Source organism: Elephas maximus, chromosome 23, assembly GCF_024166365.1.
Source record: "Elephas maximus indicus isolate mEleMax1 chromosome 23, mEleMax1 primary haplotype, whole genome shotgun sequence".
Classification (NCBI taxonomy): domain Eukaryota; kingdom Metazoa; phylum Chordata; class Mammalia; order Proboscidea; family Elephantidae; genus Elephas; species Elephas maximus.
This window is the reverse complement of record NC_064841.1, coordinates 53,163,981-53,189,823: the sequence shown is the minus strand read 5'-3', so window position 1 is coordinate 53,189,823 and position 25,843 is coordinate 53,163,981.

Below are 25,843 nucleotides of genomic sequence, written 5' to 3'. Positions count from 1 at the left end.
TGACTCCATCCATGTCATTAAGGCCAACTCTACTTTGAAAAGACAGCTCTTCAACAGTCATCTTTTGAGTGTCTTCCAACCTAGGCTGATCTTCCAGCACTATATCAGACAGTGTGCTGCTGCTATTTATAAGGTTTTCACTGCCTAATTTTTTTCAGAAGTAGGCTACCAGGTCTTTCTTCTTAGTTTTTGTTAGTCTGGAAGTTCAGCTGAAACCTGTTCACCATAGGTGTCCCTGCTGGTGCTTGAATATTGGTGGTATAGCTTCCAGCATCACAACAATATGCATTAAGACAAACTGACAGATGTGTGGGGGTGTATATATATATATATATATATATATATATATTAGCATAAAAACAGAAGCTTTGGCTTGATAGAAAACAAAATTGTCTCTCAATAACTTCAGATAAATTCCACACTATTTCTGGTGCCCTTGACTTGGTCTCAAGTACACATATGTGACTTACTACTTCTTTCTTGCTGTGTGTCAGAGATACACTCAAACTAGCTAGTTGCCATACTAAGATCTCTATCCACTGCCTTTCACTGTAAGAGAACTACTCCTTGTATTCACTATTTTGAAAACACAGAACCTGCCCAAGCACCTGGCATAAAGTAAGGGTGTGATAAATGTTAGGTACTAATAAAGGAAACACAGTGGTCTTTCTACACTGCTAAGAAACACCACAGGACATTGGTGGTTCAGTGATAAAATTCTCATCTTCCATGAGTGAGACCCAAGTTCCATTCCTGGCCAAAGTACCTCAAGTACTGCCACCACCCATCTGTCAGTGGAGGCTTGCATGTTGCTATGATGTTGAACAAATCCCCCATAGGTATCGTACAGGACTGGACACTGTTTCCTTCTGTTATGCATGGGGCCAACTCTACTCATGAGTCAGAGGCCAACTCAGTTCTACTGCAGCTAACAACAACCAAGAAATACCAGGATTCCAGAATTGTCTTCCTAATTCTCTATGTGTAGAACTTTCAGGAGCCATTTAAGGATAAGGGAAGCCTCAACCCACTTAATGGAAGAATTTCCTGTATTAAAGACATTAGACTTGGAGCTAATCCACTATTTAACAGCAAATATTTCACTAGCTATTCATCCAGATCCTAGCCATGGTTATTTAGAGTTACCAAATTATTTACCTTCTGTTAGTAACCTGTTGCTATATCACAGTTTGTGCCTTCCGAGTTATAAAGATTATCCATTGCTGTCGAGTCAATTTCAATCCATAACAACCCTATAGGACAGAGTAGAACAGCCCCAGAGAGTTTCCAGTGAGAGCCTGGTGGATTTGAACTATCAACCTTTTGGTAGCAGCTGTAGCTCTTAATCACTACGCCACCGGGGTTTCCTATAAAGATTATAAGAAAGAGGAAATCCAAGCTGTGCCAGGAGTGCTTTGAAGAGAATTATGATGGAAGCGTCTGTTAAGATTCCTGGTAAATAAAATACCTTGCATGGTATGGCTTACTTGTGAATTTGAGTTGTTCCAGACCAATTTTCTTTATAATCCTACATGTGCTCACCAGCTGACCCATATCTTGATCTGCTGGGCATTACTGAGATAGTAAAGCCATTCTCCTGGGGTGAAGGAGATATTCAAATGAGTTTTCTCGAAGTATTGTATGCGTAAAATTTACTGGAACCAGAGGATTGCCAGATATATATCATTAGATAGGCATTGGCTAATTTTATTTTACAGTTATCATGGAAGAAAAAAATATTTGTGCATTTGTAATGGACACAGAAAACTCTAGATACAATCACGGGTGTTAGAAATTATCTGTAAATATATTCCAAAACAAACCAATTGCTGTCCAGTCGATTCCAACTCATAGCTATCCTATACAACAGAACAGAACTGCCCCAAAGAGTTTTTAAGGCTGTAATCTTTACGGAAGCAGACTGGTGCATCTTTCTCCTGTAAATGCATTACTTAAATTTAAAGACAACAGAGTAGTAAACTGTAAAATTTTCTAGCTTTTAGAGATCATAGAAATCAAAGAGTCAAAATATTATAGATATAAACAATTATGTCTAATGATGACAGTTGAGGTTAAGGAGGACCATTTAATCCTATGAATAGCTCATGTTGCAGTTTATACTATCAAATTTGTAATCTGTATTAAATAATAAAATGCCTCTATTTGTTTATTTTTCTAAAGCTTGCGTCCTGTAGGTTATGTTTTTTTTTTATTCACCTCCACCAAGACTTCTCTCTTGTAATAGTCAGATAAAGACAAGTTGGGGACTTGAATTATACAGATAAGACTGTATTGCTTAAGTTCATTTTGTTTGTGTGACCATAGGCATGATATTAAAGAAAAACTGGACATAAGTTCTTGCTATCCGTCTACAAACAATTCATACGTAATTCAAGGAGCAACACTTGTGACACAATCATTTAGCAAGTGAGTGCTCCTTAAAAAATGACCATGGGTTGAGTCCTCTTTCTTATGTTGGCTGCACACATCAATCTTAGCTCATCTCCATCCCTGCTTCCCATTAGTGAGCAAAACAGAGGGAAGCAATACTGAGTGACTTCTTCATGTGCCACGATCCGGAGTGTTCTAACTATTAAAGGTTGCCGGATTTGAAACTCAATAGGACTCAACTGACAAAGATAAGGAAACTAGTACAGGCTATGGGTCTGAGCATTGATCTACCTTTCTAGGTCAGCAGCTGCTTCTCTGCTGGCCTCTCAGATTAAAGTTCCAACCAGTAATGGATCTGTCATTGCTCTACTCACGAACACTACCCCCAATGCCACAGTTTGCTTTTTAAAAAGAATAAACTGCTAACTTATTATTTGTTTGTGAGAGGATCTAGAAAATTGTTTCATCTCACTGAAAAGGCCCAAACTTGCAGTAGCAGTAAAGGCCAGAATTACACAATAAAGAAATCCTTTGAGTTGTTGACGAAACTTCTCAGGCATATTCATTTGCTAGGGCAGAGGGTAGGAATCAATATATTTTATATGAAACCAGGAAAGCACCATGGTAAGTACATAGCTTTCATAATGGAAGCCTCTGATAGAGTCACAATATGCCATCGCCACTGATGTAGCATTCATTTGACGGTGTTAACCCAACTTAGTGGGCTGCCCCCTCCTTTGGCCAGATGACAGCTTCTGCTGGCTTCTTAAATGTGAAAAATGTATTAAGTTCATACCTGCCAAAGACACACACAGATTACTTCTGACACTGTGCTATTTTACTCAATAAATCCAGACAGTGTGTCAGCAAGCTGAGTAGAGTTATTTGTGAAAAATTCTCTACTTTCAAATAGAAAGATAGAACTTCAGTTGCACTTATCTTTGCAACCAGACATCTTTAAAACTTACTAGCTTACATGTGAATATGTGACTCTTGGTTTTAATATCTATTTAATACATATCTCACTACAAAATGTAATCTTCCTACACTAGATTCTGGTGGCTTGGGAGAAATTTCTTTAAAAGTGTTCTGGCTCCACTTGGTATTCTTTGTGGCAATATTTTACTGAGAGACAATGTACTTTGCACAATTTTAACATCTCATGGCCTATAGCCCATTAATTTCACTAAATTTCTACTTTCTTCACAGCCCATAGATATAGTTTTAAGTAAGCCTAACCACAGAAGAAAATTTTAATTTTTAAGCAGCTGATGAGACAGAAATCTGTCTTAGTTGCTGCCATAATCTTCCATTTAGACCTGACATGTTTATTCTTGGGCATTTAAAGTGTGGCACAGAAAGCCATGAATGGAGGCAGGTTATAAATGTTAGATTTGATTGGAAATGACATTCCAAAATAAACATGCCAAAGCACAGGAGACCATTCTTTTATGCATCGACACAACATTGCACTCAGTCACACAAAATTACAGACACACGAATATACAAACACACCAACGCTCAGACACAGCATCCCTCTACGCATACATACCACATGACACTCAAGAACACAGACTCACAGACACACAAACACACAGAGACCATTCTTCTTCACAACCGTACCACACGCAGGCATACACACACACACACGGAATAATGCTGAGCAATTTCTCTCTGATTCAGTAGGAGAAAGAAAAATGAAGTGAACGTTTGTCCAAAAAAAGTCATTTTATTCAGCAGTAAAGTGTGTGAGGAAGACATTAAGCCCCATCTTTCATCATAAGAGAATATTTTTATAGAGGCAGAAGGAAACAATCACCATGAAGTATCAACTGGGAGATCCCTTATACATCATTCAATTCTCTGATGAGAAAATAAATGAATTAGAATAATAATTATAAAGGAAGGAACCATTTTGAAGATAGTATAGACACAAAAAGAAATGAAAACAAAACTGGGCCTATTGCCAGAAAATCAGACAACGACAAAACTGAGGAAAAAGAGAAAATTAAAGAAAAAAGAACATATATAAGACATATTTAGAAAACTATGAAAAAAATCAGCATGGGCATATTTAGAAAATGGGATTGGCAGGGGAAAGAAAGAACAGAAGACAGGAGAAGCAGTAGAACAGTAAAACACTAAAATGCCTTTCTTTCCCCACAGTGCTCCCACCTTAGGAAATACCACTCAAATAAGTAGTAAACTAAGAAGGGAGGAATCTAGCTAAAAAGCTTAAGATCCAGGACTGTTTTCATTACTGTCTTGTCCAGGTTGCCCCTTGGGCTTAAGTTGTTAGAAGAAACATTTCCCCCCTTCACCTTTTGGTGCATGTGGAAATTGTATGTGTGTTGATATACGTGTGAGTGTGTTCATATATGTGCATTATGTACGTGTGTGTTGCTATGTGTGATGGCGTGTGTTGTACATGTGTATACGTCTTTGGTGATGTGCATGTTGATACATCTGTATATGTGTGTGAGTGTACATGTGTGAGTGTGTGTGTATGTATTGCTGCAATGACTGGAAAGCCGTGATGGAAGAGGAATAGCACCATTAATTTGCTAATATTTCCCAACAGTCTGAGACCTTATTAGATCATTAGAAAAGCCTTATTATATAGCAAATCCTCTACAACTTTCAAGGCTTCTGTACTAGTCATTCTCCACAAAAGATAAGCTAAATGGTTTGTATAAATCTTGCATCAGGGGTTAGAGATGGGCTATGTTCTAGTATCTTATTACTGCCATCGTGTCTGGCATTTAGTGTTAAATACAATTTATGGAGACACTAACTTAAAAAAAAAACTTAGTGGAGCCCAATTTGGGCTATGTCTCTTGCAGGTAAGAAATCCATGATCTTAGATTAGCATTCAAAAGCTTCAGATTTGGGATGCAAAATACAAATTTAAATGAAATAAAAGCAAATATTCCCATTCATTATGTCTGAAATGATAAATTTCAACTGAGTATACTCCACTTTTATTTCATCTCTTTTATGTATCTCTTACTGGAACTTTATCTTCTCTCACTTATAAACTCTTTTATTTTCACCACATTTCTCTAACTTCACTTTATTTTTTGTCTTGACCAAAAAAACACACATGCCATTACTCAGTATCTGCTAGAATTTACCCCTAGGGTAGTTAGATGGAGCTATTACTATAAGATAGCAAATTACCATTTGGTCAATTTAGTCTATGTGGCTGTGGGCATGGAATGGTAAAGTGCTATAATCAGGAAGGATTTATAATACTGCTACATGGGAAAAATCAGAAAGTCTGCACTTGTGAATGGTAAAGACTCGATGTTTAACTTACTGCATAAAGAGTCAGAGAATAAATCCCACTAAGTTTGCTAAGCTCACTTACAGAACATTCAGATTAAAAAGCAGGAGTGGACCTGCTACATTGTCCAAACTGTGAAGGGTCTGAGATTTTACCCTACCTACCATTTTTTTTTTTTTTTACCAAGTTATCCTGCCACAGTTTCATGGATGCGGGCAGAAAACATGAGATTTCCGAGTCAGAGACAAAAAAAAAAAAAAACTTTACTACTCACAGCAAAAGCTGTAGTCAGAATGTCAGCATAATCTGTCAATTCCCACAGGAGAATGGGAGGCCAGATGACATTGGCACCCACCATGGTATGTTGTACCACAAGATATAGGACAAGTAACTGAGTGTGGGGGATTCACTGTTTAATATTTAACAGAAGCAAGCCTGGTCTTTTTTACATTACCTTATCCCTCAAGGTTGCTCTTACTGCAACCAAAACCTGAGGATGGCCTGCGTAAAGAGAAGTTAGAGACTTGTGTCGTTGACATACACAGTGAGACGTGGGTGAGCATGAGAAATCCCTGAATCAGTGTCTCCCAACAAGTACCCTTCAAATAGAGAGGCAATTTCCAGGATAATTAATAACAGGTGGAAGACATTTTGAAAAACATTTTGAAGAAATCGAAGTCATTTTAGAAATATAGTTAGTGGTAAAGATTGTGCTTCCAGTTAGAATCTGAAGAATTCAAAGACTTAGTAAGAATTTTCTGCAATTTTCCTAAATTCTCTGGAACAGAAAGTGAGCACATCCACCTTTGTTTAAACACCAGCTCTACCCCTTAATAGCTGATGGGACTTGGGCAAGCTGCTTAATATCCCTTTAGTGCAACAATGAAACTTATTTAATCAGAATAAAATAATTGAACGTTGTGACATGGGAGCTATTTCTAGTGCGATTGGGAAGTTTCCGTATAGTTATATGTTGTCAGTTGCTGCCTGGCCACTGCCTAGTCACGGTGACCTTACGTACAACAAAACGAAATGTTGCCCAGTCCTGCACCATCTTCATGATCGTCGGTATGTTTTATTCTATTTGTTTCAACTATTGTGTCAACCCACCTCACTGAGGGTTTTCCTCACTTTCGTTGGCCCACTACTTTACCTTTTTTAGTGATTTGTCTTTCCTAATGAAGTTTCCAAAGTAAGCGAGGCTAAGTGTTGCTATCCTCACTTTTAAGGAGCATTGTGCTAGTATTTCTTCTAAGACTGATTGGTTCTTTTGGCGGTCCACCATATATTCCATATTCTTTCCCAACACCACAATTCTAACACACCACTTCTTCTATCTTCCTTTTCATTTTCCAACTTTCACATGCATACTAGGTGACTGAAAAGATCATTCTTTGGGTCAGGCATACATTAACCATCAAAATGGTATTTTTGCTTTTTAGATGTTTAAAGAGGTCTTTTTTTGCAGCAGATTTGCTCAGTGTAATGCATCATTTGATTTTTTGACTGCTGTGGCTATGGGCATTGATTGTTGATCCAAGCAGAATGCAATCCTTGACAACTTCAATTTCTTTGCCATTTATCATGACGTTTATCGATATAGTTGTGAGGATTTTAATTTTCTTCACATTTAGGTGTAATACATAGAAGGCTGTAGTCTTTGACCTTCATCAATAAGTGTTTCAAGTTGTCTTCATTTTCAACAAGCAAGGCTGTGTTATATACCAAACTAAATATAATAAACACTAGATTCTGATATTAATTTCTAATTCAAACACACCAGGAGTTGGTGAAATCCTTAAGAAATCTTTAAGAAAACCAAATCTGCTCTAATTTCTGTATGTATTTATCCTCTTTCATTGACCTGGCTCTATTAAATGTATGTTTTTATAGTTCATATTCAGTGTATGTTATTGATAATGATAATGAGTGATACCCACACGTCTGTCAGCTTGTCATACTGTGGTAGATTGTGTGTTGCTGTGATGCTGGAAGCTATGCCACTGGTGTTTCGAATACCAGTAGGGTCACTCATGGTGGAGAGGTTTAAGCTGAACCTCCAGACTAAGGCAGACTAGGAAGAACGACCTGTGGTCCACTTCTGAAAACATTAGCCAGTGAAAACTTTATGATTACCAGTGGAACATTGTTTGATATAGTGCCAGAAGATAACCCCCTCGGGTGGAAAGCACTGAAAAGACAACTGGGGAAGAGCAGCCTCCTGAAAGTAGAGTCAACCATAATGACACAGAGTCAAGCCTTCAGGATCTTCTTTTGCTGATGTGGAACGACTCAAAATGAGAAGAAATAGCCACAAACATCCATTAGTAATTGGAATGTGGAATGTATGAATATGAATTTAGGAAAACTGGAAATCATCAAAAATGAAATGTCACATATAAACATCGATATCCTAGGTATTAGTGAACTGAAACAGACCGGTTTTGGCCATTTTCAATCAGACAATCATATGGTATGCTATTCCAGGAACGACAAGTTGAAGAAAAATGACATTCCATTCATTGTCAAAAAGAACATTTCAAAATCTATTCTGAAGTACAATACTGTTGGTGACACGATAGCATCCATATGCCTACATGAAAGACCAGTTAATACAACTATTATTCAAATTTACATACCATCCACTAAGGCCAAAATGAAGAAATTGAATATTTTTACTAACTTCTGCAGTCTGAAATTGATCAAATATGCAATCAAAAAGCATTGATAACTACTGGTGATTGGAATGTGAAAGATGGAAACAAGAAGAAGAAACAGTAGTTGGAAAATATGGCCTTGGTGACAGAAATGAGGCTGGAGGCCACATGATAGAATTTTGAAGACCAACGACTTCCTCATTGCAAAGACCTTTTTTCAACAACATAAATGGTCACTATAAATGTGGACTTCGCCAGATGGATACACAAGAATCAAGTCAACTCCATATATGGAAAGAGATAATGGAAAAGCTCAAAATCATCAGTCAGAACAAGGCCATGGGCTGACTGTGGAACAGAGTCAATTGTTCATATGTGAGTCCAAGATGAAGCTGAAGAAAATTAAAATAAGTCCATGAGAGTCAAAGTATGATCTTAAGTATATACCACCCGAATTTAGAGATTATCTCAGAATAGGTTTCACACATTGAACACTAATGACCAAAGACCAGTTCTTTGTTAGTAGTAGCAGTGGAAGTAGTAGTAGTAGCAGGAGCAATAGAGTACCATTATATAGTTCTTTCAACATAAATTGTCATTTAATTCCCAAAACGATGCAATAATTGTTACCAATCTTATTCCCTCAACACATATGAGGAACTAATGCAAGAATAGCAAATATATAGTAGACTGCCAAAAGAATGAACAAATCAGTTTTAGAAGAAGTACCTCCAGAATGCTCCTTAGAAGCAAAGATGGCGAGACTTAGACTCACTTACTCTGGAGACATCATCAGGAAAGACCAATCACTATAAAAGGTAAAGCAGAGGGCCAAGAAAAATGAGGAAAACCCTCAATGAGGTGAATGTACACTATTGTTGCAACATACCAAAAATCATGAAGATGATGTAGGGCTGGGCAACATTTTGTTTTGTTGTACATAAGGCCACCATGAATACGAAGTGACCAAACAGCAAATAACAACAACATATAATTATACTAAAATTTCCCAATAGCATTAGAAATAGTTCTCATAATGTTTACTTATTTTTTTCTGATTAAATAAATTTTGCTGTCACAATAAAATGAAAGCACCTCTCATGGACTTAGTGTAGAGTTACATTCTCACCACATAGGCCCTGACTGACTGCTGCATTGTTGTCTGAAGTAGATCACCGAGATGTACTGTACCCATAGAAGGTTGTGGTTATAGATTGAATTGTATCCCCCCAAAATATCTGTCAATTTGGCTAGGTCATAATTCCCAGTATTGTATGATAGTCTACTGTTTTGTCATCTAATATGATTTCCTCATGTGTTATAAATCCTAACACTATGATATTAATGAGATGGATTAACAGCAATTATATTGATGAGATCTACAAGATTAGATAGTGTCTTAAGCCAATCTCTTTTGAAATATAAAAGAGAGAAGTGAACAGAGAGACAGGGAGACCTCAGACCACCAAGAAAGCAGTACCAGGAGCAGAGTGCATCCTTTGGACCCAGGGTTACTGCACAGAGAAACTCCTAGTCCAGGGAAAGATTAATGACAAAGACCTTGTTCCAGAGCCAACAGAGAAAGCCTTCCCCTGGAGCTGACACTTTGAATTTGGATTTCTAGCCTACTAGACTGTGAAAGAATAAACTTCTGTTTGTTAAAGTCGTCTACTTGTGGTATTTCTGTTACAGCAATACTAGATGACTAACAGAGTTGCCTTACCAAGAGTTGCCTCTGGTGCAGTGTCCCAAGTGTCACAGAAATATGGAACCTATTATTTACCAAAGAATTATCCTCAAAGGGTAAAAAATCAACAAATTCGGACTTCTGCTTACAGAGAGATGGACTAGAAGTGCTTTTCTTATTCTTCCTGCTAAGTACAACTAAAAACTCTGGACATTAGCTATAAAACAAACATCTGAAGTTGGAAGGAGAAGGAACAACACCGGGGTGAGTTCTCGTGTTGTTTTTTGGTTTTGTGATTTTTCTTTTTTTGCCTCATATATCTTATACTGGGAGAGGGAGAAGCTCACAGCCGAAAACAGGCAACAGTTGCAGACAAAAGTAAGCCCTAACAAAAACTTGCCCTTTTTAGCCAAAGAGCCAGAAAAATGTCAGCTTAGTAAGACAGAAAACTTTTAGAAAATAACTTCTATACTCCAGCTGAAGAAAAAAGACTCCAAAGATGGAATGGGATCCTAGACTTCCACTTTCTGCAGGCCTTAATGACACATCAAAACCTCCCTGCCCCAATGGGGTGATGTGAGAGAAGACAGAGTAGGAGGCTTGGACTTTCATCCCTGCCAAACAGTAATGAGGTCCCCACCACAGTTTCAGTAGAGACCTTATGGGAAGCCTGGACTTCTACCCCTACCCAGCAGTAGTGAGGTTCCCAACCCCACCATGTTGTGGTGGTGACAGAGAAAGCCTAGTGAAAAGCCAGGTCTTTTACGATCACCCAGTGATCATGATGCCACCCCATGGTATCAGTGGAGGCCATATTGGGAGTGTTATTGGGGCACTCTTGCCCTCCCATCCAGGGTGGTATCAGCAGAGGCCTAATGGGGCCAGAACTCCCACAACCTTTCAGCTGTAACAAAAAGGCCCTCGCTACCTCAGGTATCAATGGAGGTCAAGTACCTGGACTTTTACTCTCACCTGGCAATAATGAGGCAACCCACCCCCCTACCAAAAGTGATGTCAAAGGAAACCAGCTAAAACAGGTTTAAATAAGATCCAGAGTCTCAAAACATAATACCCAAAATGTCTAGGTTTTAATAAAAAATCATTCCTCATACCAAGAACCAGGAAAATCTTAACTTAAATAAAAAAAAGATCAGCAGACAACAATCAAAGGATACAGAGATGTTAGAATTATCTGTCAAAGACTTTAAAGCAGCCATCATAAAAATGCTTGAAAGAGCAATTATGAACATATTTGAAACAAATGAAAAAATAGAAAGTCTCAATAAAGAGATAGAAGCTATTAAAGAACCAAAGAAGTTGTAGATCTAAAAAATGCAGTAATTGGGGGGGAAAAAAAAACTTCAATGGATTAGCTCAACAACAAAAGGGAACAGAAGAAAGAATCAGTAAACTGGGAGACAGAACAACAAAAGTGACCCAATCTAAACAGCAGGGAGAAAACCGAATAACAATAATAATAATAAAAACGAACAGGGCATCAGGGACCAATGGGACTCTAATAAAAAGATCTAGCAATCACATCATTGGAATCTTAGAAGGAAAAGGGAAAGAGGGCAGGACTGAAAAATCATTCAAAGAAACAATAGCTGAAACCTTCCAAATATGGTACAAGATGTCATAATACAGATTGAAAAAAGCTAAGAGTTAAAAGAAATCCACCCAATACACAGCACAGTTAAATTTCTAAAAACTAAAGATGCAGAAATTTTTTTGAAAAAAAAAAAAAGAGAAATGACACATTACCTACAAGGAAAACTTTGAATAATGACAGCTTTTTCATCAGAAATCACAGAGGGCAGAAGGAAGAGGCACAACATTTTTCGAATGCAGGAAAAAAAAAAGACACCCACAAATTCTGTACACAGTGAAAATATCCTTTACACATAAATGGGATATCAAGCCATTCTCAGATGAAGAAAACTAATAGGATTTGTCACCAGCAAACAGTGGCTTGTGTGGTGCCATAGATCACCTTTTTAGCCATAGTCTTGTAATTCCCACCCAAGTGATTAGGCAAGACTGTGCAGATATGGTAATTTTGGCCCACCAAAGGGGATTGGTTAGTTTTGCCACCCTGCTAGGCTTGAAACAAGCCACCCCAGAAGCAGGAGAGAGAGGATTTCCACCACCACCAATAAAGAAGAACCAGTATATTCTCTAGACCCAGGATCCCTGTACTGAGAAGCTCTTGGAACCAGGAGACAGAGAGAGAGAGAACTGTAACACTAAAGGCAGCAGAGACCCAGCAGCAGAGACTCAGCACCAGAGAGATAGCTTGGTGGGCTTCCTGGCCCGTAGAAAGAGAAAGCCGTGTGCCTTTGGGCAAAGGCATAGGGCTAGGGAGAGGTATGCTTGTAAGCATGGCTAGAAAGAGGCTGTCCTGATAGAACTGTATCCTTGAGTGTTCCTGAGCCTAAATTACAACCTGTTCTCCAATAAACCTCATAATTGTGAGTAGGGTCTATGAGTTCTGTGTGACCATTGCAATGAATTATCAAACCCAGCAGAGAAGTAGAGAGTATCGTGGGAGGGACAGCTGGTATCAGAGTTGGCAAAAATAGCAGAAACAGAAGGCATGTTTGACCTCCACCTCATGGGAATTAGTCTTGGGCTGTTAATCTTGATTTTCCTCCCCCCTTATGAGGTTAGAGGAGGTCAGACATTGCCCCACACCATTTTTACAGCTTAAAAATTCTTAAAGGAAATTCTTTAAACAGAAAGGAAATGATAAAAGAAGGAATCTTAGAATATCATGAACAAAGAACAAACAAAAAAAGTAAAAATACATAAAAATAGATTTTCTTTCTCTTCTTGAGTTTCTAAATTATGTTTTATTCTCAAGGAAAAAAATGATAATACTGTCTGATGTGCTTCTAAATATCTGTAGAGAAATTTAACACAATAAAGGAATGCAAAAAGAAGTCTTCACACTTCATCTGAACTCCTAAAATGTCAACATCAGTAGAATGTGACGAGTTATATATATATATAACATAATACTTAGAACAATTACTAAAAAAAAAAAATATACAAAGGGGTTATACTCAAAAACATAATAAACAAGTCACAATGGAATTCTAAAAAATGTACAAGTAACCCACTGGAAAGCAGGAAAAAGAAAACAGAGAAACAAAAAACAGGGAGAGTAAATGGAAAACAAGAAAAAAATACCAGACTTAAACTTTAGCATATCAATAATTACATTAAATATAAATGATCTAAATACACCAAATAAAAGACAGATGGCAGAGTGAATATGTTGGCTACAAGAAACTCAATTCATGTATAACATAATTGGTAGGTTGAAAATAAAATGATGAGAAAAGTTATATCAGGTAACTATTAATACAAAGCCAGAGTAGCTATACTAATACCAAATAAAGTAGAATACAGATCAAAGAAATTATCAGAGGTAGAGAGGGAGATTACCTAATCATAGAAGGGTCAGTACACCAAGGCATAATGTTTCATAATGAAATTAGGTAGGATCAGAAGTTCTTTGTTGGTAGGATGTAACAAAAAGACAGGTTGATAAAAGGCAGAACTTTTTGTTACTTACAGCTCCAAATGAGAGATGCCACACAGGTTTACACAAAAGGTTGTACCCAGGGACAGAGTAACAGTAAGCTGGGGCTGTAGGAAGTGGCTTATGTATGACAAGCCAAGTTTTGCAGGTTCACTGTGGATTTCATGGGTTCCAGGGCATAGAGGCTGGCCCTGGGGCGACTAAGGTAAGTGTATAGTGGCCACAAGCCTGATAAGGGAAGAGGTTACAATGTGGACTTAACCAACTGCTCAAGAAAAGGAGCCAACCATCCTCTAGCCAAGGCCTCAAAACTGGGTTAAGATAGTATTAAAAAAAAAAAAGAACCATCTATTACACATAGCAATCCTAAATGTGTATGCACAAATCAAAGCTAAAAGTATGTGAAGCAAAAATTAACAGAACTGAAAGGAGACATGGTTAAACACAAATTGAAGGTTAGACACTTTGACACCCTTCTCTCCACAATTGATAGAACCAGACAAAAAATAAGAAAGGCTCTGTAAGATCTCAACAATGCGTGAAACAATAATATCTAATCGACATTTGTAAAACACTCCTCCCATGAGCATTCTTTACAAGCATGGACAGAACATACACCAAGATAGACTATATCCTGGGTCATTAAACAAACCTTGACAAACTTAAAAGGGCTGAGATTATACAGGGTGTGCTCTATGAGCACAATGGAATCAAACTAGAAATCAGTAACAGAAACATCACAGGAAAACCTCCAAACATTTGGAAATTAAACAACGAATTTCTAAACAATCCATGGGTCACAGAAATTTCAAGGAAAATTAAAAAATATGTTGAAGTGAATGCAAATGAAAACAACATATCAAAATGTGTACCTGTTGCCGTCGAGTTGATTCCAACTTGTAGCAGCCCTGCAGGACAGAGTAGAACTTCCCCATAAGGTTTCCAAGGAGCAGCTGGTGGATTTGAACTGCAGATTTTTTGGTTAGCAGCCATAGCTCTTAACCACTGTGCCACCAGGGCTCCCTCAAAATGTGTAGGGCACAGTTAAAGCAGTGCTGAGAGAAAGATTTAAAACACTCAATGTTTTCATCAGTGAATAAGAAAAGTTCCAGATAAATAATCTAACCTCTCACTCCAAGAACCTAGAGAAAGAAGAGCAAAAAAAACCCCAAAGTAAGCAAAAGGAAGAAAAAAATAAAGAGCAGAAACCAAAGAAATTGAAAACAGAAATCCAATAGAGGTTAAATTAGGTGATATAACTCCTGGAGTTGAGGTGGATTCAGCCATAAGTAGCTACTGAATCTACTTCATGGATTAGTCCAATCATGACCTTCCTTCTGCTCTAGCAATATTAAGGATAAAGAGAGGCAAAAAGGAGGTCATGGTGTGAGTGTCTATACAATGCCTTTAGGTGAGCTAGGATCCTTCCCTCTGTGTATAGTTTAGAGGAGTTTCCATTCACCATCGCATGAAAAAAGAAAAGGTAACTTGGAGCTATTCCTTTAATGGATCTTCCAATTACGTACACCTGCCCTCAGAGTCTCCTGGATTGAGCTGACACAAGACAGAAAAAGAAATTCTGAAAATTAAACCTGCATCATCTGTCATGGATTGAACTGTGTCCCCCCAAAATATGTATCAACTTGGCTGGGCCATGATTCCCAGTATTGTGTGGTTGTCCACCATTTTGTGATCTGATGTGATTTTCCCATGTGTTGTAAATCCTACCTACTATACGATCTTAATAAGGCAGGACTAGTGATAGTTATATTAATGAGGCAAGACTCAATCTACAGCATTGGGTTGTGTGTTGAGTCAATCTATTCTGAGATATAAAAAATAGAATCGAGCAGAGAGGAGAGGAACCTCATATGGCCAAGAAAAAGAACCAGGAGCCCATGCATCCTTTGGACTCAGGAACCCTGCTCTGAGAAACAACTAGACCAGAGGAAAATTGATGACAAGTGTTATGGATTGAATTGTGTCCCCCAGTATTGTGTGATTGTCCACCATTTTGTCATCAGATGTGATTTTCCTATGCTTTGTAAATTCTACGTCTATGATGTTAATGAGGTGGGATTAACAGTAGTTACCTTAATGAGGCAGGACTCAATCTACAATATTGGGTTGTGTCTTAAGCCAATCTCTTTTGAGATATAAAAGAGAAAAGCGAGCAGAGATATATGGGGACCTCATACCACAAAGAAACAACAGCCAGAAGAGTACTGTGTCCTCTGGACCCAAGGTCCCTGTACTGAGAAGCTCCTAGACTGGGGAAGATTGGTGACAAGGGCTTTCTCCCAGAGCCAACAGGGAAAGAAAGCCTTCCCCTGGGGTTGGCACCCTGAATTTGGACTTCTAGCTTCCTGGACTGTGAGAGAATAAACTTCTGTTCACTAAAGCCATCCACTTGTGGTATTTCATTATAGCAGCACTAGATATACTTTTTTTTAGATATACTTAGACAGAATTTGATACCAAGAGAGTGAAGTGCTGCTCTAACAGATACCTACAATGTGGAAGAAGTTTTGGAATTGAGCAACAGGTAGAAATTGGAAGAGTTTTAAAGTGTCTAATGGTAAAGGCCTAGATTACCTTGAAGACACTGTTGGTAGAATTGTGAACATAAAAGACAATTTTGCTGGGGACTTCATACCAACAAGAGAGTAGTGCCAGGAGCAGAGCACATCCTTTGGACCAGGGTTGCCTGTGCTGAGAAGCTCCTAAACCAGAGGAAGACTGATGACAAGGACCGTCCTCAGAGCCGACAGAGAGAGAAAGCCTTCCCCTGGAGCAGGCTCTCTGAATTCAGACTTCTAGCCCACTAGACTGTGAGAGAATGAATTTCCCTTTGTTAAAGCCATTCACTGGTGGGATTCCTGCTCTAGCACCACTAGCTAACTAAGACACCATCCTTCATGGACGAAAGTTGTGGTGGCACATGATAAAATACAAATCTGATTCCCTTCCCCAAAGCTTATAAGAAAGTCTGAGAATATTTATGGCTTATTTAATATTATGAGGCTGCACATTAAGATGGGAGAACAGAATTCCAAGAAAAATGAGGCATATGAGGCAGGAATGCAATTTTGTAAATTTTGCAGCATGAAGCACACACCTTGTGGCTGCCAACCTTGCCATTCCACCTTGACTGCCAAGCTCTCCCTTATTAATGTGCTCCTTTTTTGTACATTAATGATGACAGCACACAGAATAACATACAGGCTTTTCGTGTGTGTGGAGTTTTTCCTCTGTCAGCATTACTTAAATATTCGTTTCACTCTTCAGCTGTAATATCACATTTTCCAAATTGTTCCAAAACTAATAAAACTAAAGATAGCATCACTCATGCAGCTGGTAGGAAGGGGAACTCTGTATGTCTTAGTGGATAAGTGTTTACACATCTTAATAGTAACATAAAGTTGTCTAAATCTAATCTGATATCAGCTAATGGGATATTAGACATGCCATTTTTAATACCACATAAAATTATGTCATTTAATTAAAGCTAAAATTTGACTTATTAGAAAAGTGCATAAATAAAGTTATAATCTAAAATGAGGCTGTAAACCAACTTTTATTTCTAGAGATTGTGGTGGTTGAAGCTAGAAGTTTTTATATTTAGAACATGATCAACAAGACTATTGTTAAACAAAGATTTGTGCTATAAAGTGAAAACAGAATCCAGGCTTTGGAGTGGGAAGGTCTGGGTCGAAACTCAGCTCTGCTGCTAACCTTGCCTGTGCAATGTGAAAAGATATAATTGCTCTAAGCCAAGACCATCTCATCTGTTAAAAAATAATAGTAATAACACAAGTAACTAATGTTAATTCATTGTGCTAAGGGAATTAATTCATTTTATATTCATAACGACCCTCTATGTAAGTCATTGACTTTCTCCCCATCTAAAGAACTGAGACTTGGAGTGGTTAAGTAACTTGTGTATGGTCCCATGGGTAGTTTAGGGATTTGAACCTAGGAGGTCAGATTTACAACCTTTTCACTGACCACAGTGCTATACTGCTTTCCTAAGACTTCATTTTATTTCAAGGACCAAATGTGATACATCCATAAAACACCTCACAAGTGCCTGGCACAGAGGAAAAGCCCACTATGAATGATTTTGTCCTTTTTGACTATTAGTATTAACATTATTATTGTTATTATTATTATAACATCCCAATTGCTTCCTGAAATGAGCCAAGACCTACATTTATCATCAAATAATAGTAGTTTCTGTAGCAGTCCTAAAATAGTTTAAACAGTCATGATATACAAATAACTTGTAACTTAACCTGACACAATTTGTACTCTTTTCAGCGCTAACCCTAACCTTCATTTTCACCTCCACATTTCTTCTACCTGTTTGGTAGTACTTGTCACAGTCCAGTTAAGTAGAGAGGTGGCTTTCTTTCCCCTTATACAGAAGAATGTTGAAGATAGGAATGACACTTTATTCATACTTATCTCCCCAAAGCTGTGCACAGAGCCTGTGCCAGAGTGGGCACACAATAAATACATGAGGAATGAATAGATGACTGTTTCCACTGTAACAATTTCCTCTTTTCTACTTTAAGGGACTAAAAAGTTAAATAAAAACACCAGTGTTTGGGGAAATCAAGAATTCCCACCACATTTGGTTTTTCCCAAAGATGAAGAAGATAGGCTTTGAAGAATATTTGAAGATAATAAGGCAGCTTTGTGCATGGGATTCTATTGACTTGTTCATACTGGCAGAGCAGCATGAGGGTCAAACTGTACCGCAATGAAAGAAAAGACCCAATAGCTCATTGCCATTGAGTCAATTCAGACTCATGGCAACCCCATGTGTTACAGAGTAGGACTTTCCTATAGGGTTTTCTTGGCTGTAATTTTAATGGAAACAGATCACCAGGCCTATATTCCATGCAACACTGAATGGGTTCAAACCCCCAACCATTAGGTTAATGGTTGAGCACAAACTGTTTGCACCATTTGCAAACCTTGAAAGAAAAGACACTGCTCTGAAAATACCTGGTTGTTTCTATATGCAGAGTGATAAAAGATTATCTTCCCATACATCATACCACATTTAGATGAAAGTGATGAAAAGTAAACCATTTACCCAACTTTCTGATCAGAGAAGTTCAATTCTCTGAAATTTAATTAGCATGAACACAGGATGTAAAAAGACCAAGGTCAACCAGCTTCATAGACAGTGTTGACTAGAAGGCCAGGGGAAACTATGCTATTGCTGCCTAAGTCACCAAGAGTTTTCAAGAAGTAGAAGCCTATGTTAATTACACTATACATTCATGTACATACATTATTTAACAATCCTAAGGTTACAATTTCAAGTTTGGAGAAAAATATGAGAAATAAAATCCAAGTGTCATTCATGAAAATGCATTATGGGAGTGGAACTTAGGTTTCAAGATCACGGTAAATTCTTAATTCAGAAATTAGTGATTTAAAATAAATTTTGTGATTATAGGTTCTAGTGTGACATAATAAAAGGACCAAAATGCCTAGACTATAAAGGTCTTTAGTTACATTTCTTGGCGTATACTGTAGAACGCGTTGTACAGATCAGTCATAAGCCACAAAGAATAAAGTACACCTGTCATTTCTACATTCTAAGGTTCAAGAAATTACTTAAATAATGTAAACAATTATGGTAACAGAAACCCATGGATTCTAGCCACAAATTCTAATAGGTCAACTCCAACTTGGGCTGTTAATGAGTCAAAACCAACATACATGGTGTCAGAAAATTAGTTTGCATGAATGATTTCATCATTCTAATTATTCTTTTGACCAATTTTGCCGCATATAATGAACTGACCGCACAGACAACTCCCTCAATTTTTTGAAAAATAGCTCTCTGTCCTTTTCTTCATTCCCCACAACTTCCTTCCAAATTATCTCCTTCTTAGACTACCGTGATGGATTCCCAACCCACACCTCTGTTTGAAGTGCTGTTCCCCTCCCCATCATGATACTCCAGGGTGAAGTGACTTTTCTAAAATGCAACCTCACCATTTTACCCTCTACCTAAAGCATTCCAGTGGTTCCTCATCGTTTTCAGGATAAACTCCTTAGTCCTTATGTAACACACAAATTCCTGTGTAACCTGACTTCTGCCTACTTTCCATGTTCGTTGCTTCTAATACTTTCTTACAAATGGCAAAGCTCCAGCCATACTGAGTTATGTGGTTATGCCATTCTTGCCTTTTCACAAACTGTTGCTATGCTTATAATACCTTTTGTTTCCCACACTTGACTGCCTGGTGAATATCTACTCTTCTTTAAGATTCTGTTTAAAGCATTATCTCCTCTAAGAGACCTTTCTGGATCCCACCTTTTTCCAGGCAGAATTGAACACTTTCTCCCTTGAATTTTCACTCTGCATTGTATCTACTTCTCTTATACTTCTTGAGGAGCCTTTATTTATTTACATATTTATTAAAATATCTAGTAGGCTGTAAGCTACTAGATGCCAGGAATTATCTTATTCGTTTTAATAATTACGGTGTCTTTATGAGAGGTACATATTACCTATTTACTGAATGAACAGATGATCCAACAATGCATCAAGTCAAACATCTAAATCTACTCCAGTGGATGCTTTTTCAATAAATCTTAGGTATATTAAAAGTTTGATGTAATTTAGAAGTTCATACTAAATAAATTCAGCCACAGTCAATCAAACCCAGCTTGGTAGAAATCAATGTAGAGTTTTGACATGATCATACAGTTCTAGAGATTGGGGATGGTGGGGGAGAGTCATTATTCCATTATTTCACTGAATGTTTGCAGCAACAATCATGGATTCTATTTTCTACTGCATGTGTAAAGTCACAATGGCACCAGAGGTCTCCCAGCCTGGCAGAAAACCACCTGCCCAACTTTTTAGAGGTTCCTGGAGAGTTCCTTGCTGGTATAAAAATCAACAGAGAAACAAAGCAGTATGCTTCACTCACTGCTGAACCTACTTGGGCAGCATTCTACACACAACTAGAACAGCAGTTCTCAAAGTGTGGTCCTGACACCGGGTCTGAGAGGTTAAAGCTAGTTTTTATAATGATATGAGGACTCTATATGCCTTTTTCACTGTATTGACGTGTACACCAATGGTACAAAACAGTGGCAGGTCAAAGTGCTGGCAGTTTAGGACAAGCCAAGACAGCAGCACCTAACTGTAATTGAGGGGCTCGCTAGTCCATAAAGGTGACTAGAAAAACTCCACCCACTCCTCAAGAAAGATTAAAGGAAACTTTCTGTCTGATTAAAGAGTAGGTTAGAGAAAAGGGAGAAGTTAAACCCCAGGCATGAGTCATGGGTGTTGGGGGAACAATATTTATGCTACCTGTGTGTAACAGGAACTACAATATGAGAACACAACATAAAAGTAAAGAAACCTCTAGAAAACCCTAGACCCACTGCAGTTGAGGCAATTCCAACTCATAGCTACTCCATAAGACAGAGAAGAACTGCCCCAAAAGTTTCCAAGGCTATAAATCTTTACAGAAGATTGCCCCATCTTTCTCTCACAGGGTGGCTGGTGGATTCGAACAGCCAACCTTTTGGTTAGCAGTAGAACGCTTAACAATTGTGCCACCAGGGCTCCCTAGAAACCACTACAAACCGCACCTCCCCTAAAAAAAACCCCGAAAAAACAAACCCATTGCTACCGAGTTAATTCCAACTCATCGTGACCCTATAGGACAGAGTAGAACTGTCCCATAGGGTTTCCAGGGAGCAGCTGGTGGATTCAAACTGCCGACCTTTTCATTGGCAGCCAAGCTCTTAACCACTGGGCCATCAGGGCTCCTAGGGAACATACAAAAATAAATGCAAAACTGCCCTTTAGAGGCAACCACACAAGACTCTCATGGAAAAACAATCGCTACTTTGAATGGGCTCATAAGACATTACATACCAGAAAAAGAAACAAAAGAGTATGACAGACAAAAGGACAAAATAACAAATAGAAGAAATGAACACTCCAAGAACCTGAGATAATAGAAAAATCTTAAAAGAGACTATAAACTAAAAACATTTAAAATGATTAAAGGGCATATTGCAGTAACATGGAAAATTGACCCCAGAAGAAATGTTATGGCTCAAAAAGCAAAATTAAGCTAATAATAATAATAATGAAACAAAGATAACCATGTAACAATAAGTTACTATAAGTAGTAGTAACAATATCAATAATAATAATTACTATTAAGTGAGGTTTGAGGAAGCTAAATAAATTACATTCACTTCCTGCACCTGAGTACTGAAGTAGTTAACAGATAAGACAAAAGAGTAGCAGATGGAGATCAAATGTAACCTTTATTGCTTAAAAAGGCTGATATTTGAGAAAGTGGGTGAGATGATGGCAACATTGGGCCGAACTCCCTAATTGTGCTCATCTGCTCCATTGCAGGCACTGCTTCCTTGAAGAATGTATAGAATGGAGGAGAGAATGATCCTTCTGTGGGAAGCCAGACCCCATAGAGAAGAAATATAAGATGAATCTGTTCTATCTGTTCAATTTCTCTTCAGTTACTTGTCATATGAGTTTTGCCTCCTTACCTGATGTGGACTGTTAAAGGTCAAAGACAGGCCACAGGTGTTACAAATGTCAGCTCCTTCATTGAAGGAAATATCAGGAATGGAGCATATGTATTTCATCCTACAAATGAGTGATAAATGAATGGCATAAAAAAGGGAACAAAAATATTAGACAACTATGTTAAGATATTAAGACTAATTTTGAAGATTACTAAAAATATATTTTAAAATGACTGTAACATTAACCAATATAGAGGAAAGGAGGAAAAAGAGAATCTGATTAATATCTAATAATATGCATTAGAGAAGAAAACAAAAAGAGAAGGCTTGCTAAATAAAAAGTAATAGAAAGATAGGTAGGTAGACAGATGATAGATAGGTAGGTAGACAGATGATAGATAGGTAGATAGGTTACAGAAAGAAAGAGAGAAAGGATGCTGGTAGTACATTTAGATCTATTTGTAATCATAACAGAGATGACGTGCTTGCAGATGGCATAAACTGAGAAGTTTATCCACACCATCAGTCATGTGGATTGTGCTGTCAAAAATGCATAACCTGAGTAGATTTATTACGAAATATCAGAGAACTCCAATTTAGAGACTTCTGAAAAACAGCTGATCTGTATTCTTTAAAAAATGTCAACATCATAAAAATGACAAATGACTGAGGAATATTGCATACAAAGGTGAAAAAGAGACATGCTAATTAAATACAATGCCTGACTTGGACTAGATTGTGTACAAGAAAAAAGTATTATAAAAGATACTATTGGGACAAGTGCTGAAATTGGTATATTAAGTACAGATTAGATAAAAATGCTGTATCAATGTTAAATTTTCTAAATTTGATAATAGCCTTGCTTTTATCCTTAAAAAGGAAGGGTAAGGAAGTATGATGTATATAACCTGCTCTCAAATATATGTGTGTGGGGGTGTGCACACACATAAGTGTGTGCAGAAGAGAATGGTAAATTTAGGTGGCAACATGTTAAAAATTGGTGAATCTGGGCTAAGTGTATATAGGAATTAATTGTACTATCCATTTAGCTTTTCTGTAAGTTTGAAATTATTTCCAAGCAAAAAGGTAAATGTTAAAAGCAAGGTTACTATAAACCCAAAAACCAAACCCATTGCTGTCAATTTCAACTCATAGCAACGCTACAGGACAGAGTGGAACTGCCCCATATGGCTTCCAAGGAGCACCTGCTGGGTTCGAACTGCCAACCTTTTGGTTAACAGCCGTAGTTCTTAAACACTACGCCACCAGGATTTCCAAGTTTACTATAGTTTACGATAATTTTAAACATATGAGAAAACTCTATAATACTATTTGTGGCCACATTCATAGGTAGTAAAAGTATAAAATCATGGGTAAGAAAGATTCACTAACTTCAGAAAAATGATTATTTCTGAGGAGGGAGGAAGGGAGAGAGAAAGGAAGGGAATGAGGAAAGAGAAAAATAGGGAAAGTCACAGACTACCTTTAATTTAAAAGAAAGATTGAAACAAAAATAGTAAAATGTTTACACTTAAAATCTGGATGAAAGCATTTTATATTATTCCATGTATTTTCTGTATGCTGAAATACTTTATTACAAAAGATAGGTTTTTAAAAAAATATATAAATATTTCCTATTTCAGAATAAAGAGACCAATATAATAAAGAGACTAAAAATTTCACGCTGACAAAGACAGCTCTCAAAGATGCATTGTTAATGAAAACAAGGTCAGATAAGCATGAATAGTACAATTTCACCTAAATCAATATTTTTAACTCATACACGTGAAAGAAGACATACGTGCCCATCAGGATGTTCAATGACAGATGTGTCATACTGGCTAATACTGCTCCCAAAAGCCACTTAATGCTATGAGTGCATGTTGAGCAAATTTAACACACAAAGTATTCTTTTAAGTGCTGTGGAAAATACAAGCATGGATATATAGGATCTCTTCATTTGCGAGGTTTAAACTCTAATAAAAGGGTTGAATGAAATACCAGGTTTGGCAGTGATGGAACCTCAGCAGTAGACCAGTGGGGGAGAAAAGGTTTTCAAAATTACGTAATTGTGGGATAAGGAGAACTTATCTGGCTGTAGGCCTGTCCCGAGGACTACAGACAGTACCCAAGATGTCCAAAACAAAATGATGATGTAAGATTTGATTTTGGTGCAATCAACGTTAAGGACGTAGGTGGGTAACAGGAAGAAAAATAAAATAGTTTGCATCAGTCATGATTCTGACCCTTTCAAAGGCGGAATTGGGAAGAGTTTTAGAAAGTGATCATTAATAGTCCTATAGGAAGGAGTCCCTGTGTGGTGCAAACAGTTAATGCACTCTCTTGCTGACCAAAACGCTGGAGGTTTGAATCTACCCAGGGGTGACTTGGAAGAAAGACCTGGTGATCTAGTTCTGAAAAATCAGCCATTGAAAACACTATGGAATATGGCTCTACTCCGACACCCATGGGCTTGCCATGAGTTGGAGTCAGCTTGACAGCAGCTGATTTGATTTTGGGCTTTCTATGAAGGATTAAGGGGACTAACAAGGTGAAGGACCCAAGGACAACAAAAATGATAATCCATTACCAACTCGGTCTGTACAGGAAGAGTGAGAGGGCAGAGCTACTGGAATCCCATAAAAGCCCCAGGAAAAGGACTGCCCTGTAGGAGCTGCAGACAATTTGAGAGCAGTACCTACCACCAAAACCACAGCCCAGCAGGGACAGAGCAACAGAGATGAATATCCCAAATCTCTCCTCCAGCTTGCCAGTCTCTGCCAGTGTCCCTCTTGACCAAACCCATCCAGGAGCCAAAGGACAAAGGAGCATAGGTGACATGGTGTGAGAAGTCAGCCTCCTGGGCATGTCAGAGAAGAGCTGAGAATAAATCTCCAATGGCAGATGGAGAGTGACTAACACAGGGGATGCTGACAGAAAGACTCAAAGCAGAGGTTAGGAGCAATCAGTCAACTGGTCATTCTTGGATATTAACTGGGGGCAGGGAGATAAAAGCCAACTGTGGGCACTGACATGGGCTAGACACATTACCTTGTATGTCAGCCTGTACCATCCTTTGATTAGAAGATACACGGGCAAAAATCTATAGTTTCTACCCTATTTAAAAAAAAAAAAAAAAAGCCACTGCCGTCAAGTCAATTCTGACTCATAGCGACCCTAAAGGACAGAGTAGAACTGCCCCATACAGTTTCCAAGGAGGGTCTGGCAGATTTGAACTGCCGACCTTTGGATTAGCAGCTGTAGTATTTAACCAGTACGTCACAAGGGTTTCCTTCTACCCCATGCAAGTGATAAATGCCAAAACACAGAGCTGCCATTGATGACTGTAGAGATTGTGCAGTGAACAACCACAGGCTGACAGCTTATAGTCATGTCCCTACGAAGGAGGCTCCAGCATTAGTGCAGTGCACAACCACGTGGTTGTATGTGACAGCCTTGCTATCTCATTATCTAAATGGTTACAGCTTATGAGGTACAAGAAAATATATAGAATATTTCATCTAGAAAGGTTTGCTGATTGATACTCATTATGTAAAATCTCAATGAAGAAAGAAGTACTCTTAAATCCTGATACATTGCCCTCCTCATCATCAATACTACTAGAGGGCAGCATCACAGAATGTTCTCATTAAAATTACTACAATCCTGGTGTGACATATTGCTGATGAGATTATTACTGCAAAAGGAGAGGATACAAGGAATAATTTCTT